The 6,493-nt window shown below is 36.0% G+C and overlaps 3 pseudogenes; 2 read left to right on the forward strand and 1 right to left on the reverse strand.

Moving 5' to 3' along the window:
* Positions 1–257: 257 nt before the first annotated feature.
* LOC136828472 (NADH-ubiquinone oxidoreductase chain 1-like) lies at positions 258–1,329 on the forward strand (annotated as a pseudogene).
* A 107-nt stretch (positions 1,330–1,436) lies between these two features.
* On the reverse strand, positions 1,437–2,530 carry LOC136828548 (cytochrome b-like; annotated as a pseudogene).
* A 2,522-nt stretch (positions 2,531–5,052) lies between these two features.
* On the forward strand, positions 5,053–6,249 carry LOC136828473 (NADH-ubiquinone oxidoreductase chain 5-like; annotated as a pseudogene).
* The last annotated feature ends 244 nt before the right edge of the window (positions 6,250–6,493 follow it).

Below are 6,493 nucleotides of genomic sequence, written 5' to 3' on the forward strand. Positions count from 1 at the left end.
TGTAGATATAATATGTAACTGTCTATTAAATTTTATAATATTAAATAGTTTTTGATCCTTCTTTGAGGATTAAGAGAATAAGTTACTTTAGGATAGCATCGTGATTTTCTTTGAGAGATCTTATCGACAGGAGTAATTGCGACCTCGATGTTGAATTAAAATTTCAGTTAGGATTAGCTGGTGGATCTGTTCGACCTTTAAAATTTTGCGTGATTTAAGTTCAAACCGGTGGGAGCCAGGTTGGTTTCTATCTTTCAGGAGTTTAAAAATAGCTTTAGTACGGAAGGATTGAGCTTGTGAAATAATATTTATGTAAAATAAACTTTAATGGATTGCCTTGGCAGATTAGTGTGTCGGATTTAGGATTCGTTAATATAGTGATTACTATAGGTAATAGGGAGTAGTTCGTTGTGAATTCTTTCTATGATGGTTTTGATTAAGCTAGTCAGTTACTTAATTTTAGTGACTTTGGTTTTGGTTTTTGTTGCTTTTTTTACATTGCTTGAACGTAAGACTCTGGGCTATATCCAGATTCGTAAGGGTCCTAATAAAGTGGGTTATGCTGGCTTGCTGCAGCCTTTTGCTGATGCTGTTAAATTATTTACTACGGAGCAAACTTTCCCCACCATAATTTTGTTCCTTATTATTTATCTCCTGTGTTTAGGTTATTTTTTGCCTTGGATTGTTGGTGTTTGATGCAGTATGAACTTGGTTTGTTTTCCTTTTGAATTTGGGGTTTTATTTTTTCTTTGTTGAACTAGGGAAAGAGTGTATTTTACCATGCGGGCGGGTTGGGCTTCTAACTCTAAGTATTCTCTTTTGGGCTGTCTTCGTGCTGTTGCTCAGGCTATTTCTTATGAGGTAAGTCTTGTTTTAATTCTGCTTAGTATATTATTTTTAGCAGGGGTTATTTGAAAGTTATCAACGTTAATATTGATTTTTTTTCTTCTAGGATTTCCCTTGGCTTTACTGGTATTTGCTTTTTGTTTGGCTGAGAGTAACCGAACTCATTTTGATTTTGCGGAGGGTGAGTCTGAATTATGAGTGTCTGGTTTTAACATTGAATATAGGGGCGGTGGTTTTGCTTTGATTTTTATAGCTGAGTATGCCACGATTCTGTTTTTGAGAGCTCTTTTGTCTATTATTTTCTTATGGAGGATCTTGTTTCTCTTCTGTTTTATATAAAATTTATATTTATTGGTTTTTACTTTGTTTGGGTGCGTGGCACTTTACCCAGTTTTGTTATGAAAGTTGATATATCTTGCTTGGAAGAGTTTTCTTCCTGTGGTTTTAAATTATTGCATTTTTTTATGAGATTAAACCCTAGTATAGTTTTGTAAGAAAATTAAGATAGACTATTAAGAGATTCGAACTCTCGTTGGGTGCTTACAAAACACTTGTCTTCCTAAAGATAAATAGTCAGTCCATGAGTTTTCTCATGCGATTATTGCTAACGGATTGATGATAAAGAAGAAGAAATATAGAACCGTTAGAATTTGTCTACTGGTCGGGCTCCAATTCATGTGAATAAAATTACGATTCTAATTATAGATTAAAACAAAATTTGTCCGACTTTGTTGAAAGCTTCTCTCCGGAATTTGTTTTTGTGTAAACGGTAAAATGAATAGGATGGCTACTGATATGACCAGGGCGATAACTCCGCCTAGTTTGTTTGGGATTGATCACAGGATTGCGTCGGCGAACAGAAAGTATCATTCTGGTTGGATGTACACTGGTGTGACTAGGGGATTGGCTGGGATGAAGCTGTCTGGGTTCCTGAGTAGATAGGGGTCTAGAAGTGTCAGGATGATTAGGGCAGCTAATGTGACTACAAATCCTACGATGTCTTTAAATGAGAAATATGGATGGACTGGTACTTTTCTAGTTGTCTGGAAATTCCTAGGGGGTTGTTGGATCCTGTCTGATGTAAGAATAAAAGGTGTACCACAGAGGCAGCTGCAATAATAAATGGAAATAAGAAATGGAACGTGAAGAATCGTGTTAAGGTTGCATTACTTACTGTGAATCCCCCTCAGATTCATTGTATTAAGTCTGTCCTTACAAACGGGATTGCTGATATCAAATTAGTGATTACGGTAGCCCGTCAGAATGATATTCGTCCTCAAGGTAGTATGTATCCTAGGAAGGCTGTCGCTATAGTTAAGAATAAAATAATTACTCCTACTGACTAGGTGTGCATATATAAGAATGACCCGTAATAAGTTCCTTGTCTGATGTGCCTGTATAGGCAAATGAAAATGAATGAGGCACCATTGGTGTGAACTGTTTGGAGGAGCCGTCCATAGTTTACGTCCTGATAGATGTGAGCTACTCTGGAAGAGGCTAGGTCTACATTTGCTGTGTAGTGTATTGCTAGAAATAGTCCTGTTGCGATCTGAACCATTAAGCACATGGCCAGAAGGGATCCAAAATTTCAGAGAATGGAAATGTTGGTGGGAGTGGGCAGGTCTACTAGGGCTCCATTGGCGATTTTTAAAAGGGGGTGAGATTTTCGTATAGGTGCTGTCATGAGGATGTTCATAGGGGCCCGGAGAAGGTTGACCTTAGTTTGACTGCACCAATAAGAGTTAGTAGTAGATGGCTGGATTAAATGTCTAGAACTCTTCTTAGGAATGAGAGTTCTGTCTTATCTTTAGTTGGTGTTATCTGGTCGGTAGGTAAAATGAGTGTTGCAGATAAGGGTAGAATAACGGCTGAGATTATCTTAATTGAGAGCTTGAATGTTTCATTTGAAGCAAGTGAGGCTACATAGATAAATAGGACTAGTGTTGCCCCTAGGAAAATTAAGAATAGGATATAGGAGAATCATATAAATTTTGATAAAATGCCTGTAGATACACAAAGTATAACAGTCTGAAGGATTAGTCTGAGCCTAATGGCTAGGGGGTATGTTATGCATGTGAAGCAAATTGAAGTTGATATAGGTATAAGAGAAGACAGGAGTAGCATGTTGATACAGAAAGTAGTTTATATAAAATATTAGTTTTGGGGACTGAGGATGGGAATATTTTCTTGTTTCTGAGCTTCAAGAACAATAAATTCATCTACAGTTTATAAGACCATTATTTTATTTAAACTGTTGAAACTAATGGCAATTTTCAATTTTTGACTTTATGTCCCGTTGTTTTGTTTGTGTTGTGGTTTGCTAGCTTTTGTTGGGAGACGAACACATTTACTAAATGTTTTGTTAAACTTGAAGTTTATTATAGTGAACCTTTTTTTATTTATAGCCCAGGCTTTCGGGAACTTAGGCGGGGACTTATATTTTGTATTGTTTTTCTTACTCTTGTTGCGTGTGAGGGGGCCCTTGGCTTTGGCTTTACTTGTTTCTATCGTTCATAGGCATGGGAATGATGATTTTGGGAGCATTAATGTTTTAAGATGTTAAAGTTTATTATAATGGTGGTATTGATAACTTTGGCAGTTGATAGGTGATTAGCTTTGCAAGTGTCCTTGTTTTTGGCTAGTTTTGTGTTTGGAGTCTATTCACTTAATGGATTTTCTTTTTCTTGTTTGCGGCTAGGATTTGGGTTGTACTATAATGGATACATTTTGATTTTATTGAGTTTTTGAATTTAGCTCTGGTTGTCAGGAGGCAAAAAATCGAAAATTTTAAGGATTTTGATAGCATGTTTTTATTAGTTAAGGCCTTTTTTATTATTAAGTTTAGTTTTAAAATCTTCCTGTCTTGATTATTTAATATTTTATGTGTTTTGAGAGTTCTTTAATTCCTACTATAATTTTAATTTTAGGCTGAGGATATCAGCCCGAGCGAGTGCAAGCTGGCGTGTACATGTTATTTTATACTTTATTCGGTTCTTTACCTTTGCTAATTTCTATTTTGAGTTTATAGAACAGGGGTGCCTCAGTTACATTTGGTTTGTCCCTAGTTCCTGAGTGTAGGATGAGTTTGTTAGGTGTGTGATACATTTGTAGTATTATAGCTTTTATTGTTAAGCTGCCTGTTTACTTGGTTCATTTGTGGTTGCCTAAAGCTCACGTGAAGGCTCCCGTGGTAGGGTCTATGATTTTAGCTGATGTTTTATTGAAGGTAGGTGGGTAAGGTTTGGTCCAGGTGTGTCCTCTTTTTGCATTCAGCTGTGGCTTTTAGGTGATTGTGGGTGTCAGTTGGCCTGTTAGGCGGTATTTTCGTAAGTTTTATTTGTTTACATCAAACTGATATTAAGGCTTTAATTGCTTACTTTTCTGTGGTGCATATGGGTCTAGTCTTATGTGGCCTCAGGGTTTTTAGATGATGAGGCTTGTCTGGAGCTGTTTCTGTCATGGTGGGGCTTGGTATTTGTTCTTCTGGCTTGTTTTGTTTGGCTAACACGCTGTATGAGTGCCTGGGGAGACGTAGGTTGCTGGTCAGAAAGAGTTTGCTTAATTTCATGCCTACAATGGCTTTGTGGTGATTTTTATTGAGGGCTGGTAATATGGATGCTCCTCCTACCGTTAATTTATTAGGTGAGATTGGTAATTTTTAAGGGTTGCTTCTGGGGTATTATTGGCAATAGTTCCAGTCGCTTTGCTTTCCTTTTTAAGGGCTGCTTACAGGTTTTATATGTTTTCCTTAAGTCAGCATGGGAAGTATTTTAGGGCTTTGTTTTCTTCTTGTTCTGGTAAGGTTCGAGAGTATTTAGTTTTAATACTTCATTGATTAAGGTTCGATATTTTGTATCTAAAGATAGTATTTAGTTTTAATACTTATATATATATATATTGATTACCTTCAAATGTTTTAGTGTTGAAGGGTTCGATTTAGCTTTGTTAATAGCTTAAATAGTTTAAATAAAATATTTTATGGATCTAAATATATATATATATATATATATATATATATATATATATATATATATATATATATATATATATTTTTTTTTTTTTTTTTTTTTTTTTTAGGCAATGATGTGGAACAATAAGGTAAATTTAAGGAGTATAGTATTTTTATTAATTGTATCTGTTGTTAGTTTTTTATTACCTCTTTGATCTTGAACTTTTTTTCTGGTTGTTGTTACTTTTTTAGACTGGGAGTTGATTAGAATTAACAGAGCTAGCACTGAAATAGCTTTGATTATTGACTGGACGTCTATGATATGTATGTCTTTTGTTTGTTTTATTTCTTCTATGGTTTTATTCTATATAGGTGGTTATATATCTGAGGATTACAATATTGGGTATTTTATGTATCTGGTTTTGGGATTTGTCTTTTCTATACTTTTGTTGGTTATTAGTCCTAATATAATTAGGATTTTGTTAGGTTGGGACGGCTTGGGTTTAGTGTCTTACGCTTTAGTTATTTTTTATCAGAATGAAAAGTCTGCTGGGGCCGGTATATTAACAGCTTTGTATAATTGGGCTGGTGATGTGGCCATCTTACTTGGTATTTCTTTGATTTTAAGTCTGGGGTGCTGATTTTTTTTTTTATGTGCATGGGGAGTCTATCGCTAATAGATATGTCATTTTTTTAGTTGTGCTGGCTGCTATGACTGAGAGGGCTCAAATTCCGTTTTCTTCTTGGCTTCCAGCGACAGTGGCAGCTCCCACTCCTGTTTCTGTTCTTGTTCATTCTTCTACGCTAGTTACTGCTGGGGTTTATCTTTTAATTCGATTTAGCCTTGCTGTTGTTGTTAGGGTGTTTGACTACGTTTATGGCTGGGATGGGGGCTAATTTTGAGACTGATTTAAAAAAATATTGCCCTTTCTACTTTAAGGCAATTGGGTGTTATAATTACGATTTTGAGGATAGGGTGGGCCACTTTAGCTTTCTTTCATTTATTGGCTCATGCTTTGTTTAAGGCTCTTTTGTTTATGTGTGCCTGGTCTGTTATTCACAGAGTCGGGGATTATCAAGATATTCGCATGATAGGGGGATTAGTTAATTTTATGCCTATTAGGGTGATGTGCATTAATTTAGTTAATTTAGCTATTTGTGGGTTCCCCTTTATAGCTGGTTTTATTCTAAAGACTTGATCTTAGAGGTGGCTTTCTTGAACCCATTAAATGAAGTTTGATTTTGATTATTAGCTTTGGCCACTGGTCTTACTGTTTGTTACAGATTTCGTTTGGTGTACTACAGGCTTAGTGGTGATTATAACTTAAGTTCTATTTCTTCAGCGAGTGATTCTGATATTTTGGCTCTAGTGGGCGGGGCCGCCGTTTCTTGACTTGTTTTTCCATCACCTGCTATGATTTGTTTGACTTTATCTGTAAAATTGCTTGCTTTGGCTGTTAGGCTGGTCGGTGGATTTGTGGGCTACGTGTTGAATTTGATGGTAGAGAATTATAAGCGTAAGTCCCTGAGGCCAAATCAAGCAATTTTATAGATAAAGTCAAACAAAGTTTTCTAGGTCTATGTGATTTATACCTCTACTGCCTACTATTGGCACCAGGTGGAAGGTTTTAGGAGGGGGCTCTATTTATTCTCAATTGGGAGATGGGGGCTGATCTGAGTATTACGGCGGTCAGGGTA

The sequence above is a fragment of the Macrobrachium rosenbergii genome, chromosome 43 (genome assembly GCF_040412425.1).
Source record: "Macrobrachium rosenbergii isolate ZJJX-2024 chromosome 43, ASM4041242v1, whole genome shotgun sequence".
In the NCBI taxonomy this organism is placed as follows: domain Eukaryota; kingdom Metazoa; phylum Arthropoda; class Malacostraca; order Decapoda; family Palaemonidae; genus Macrobrachium; species Macrobrachium rosenbergii.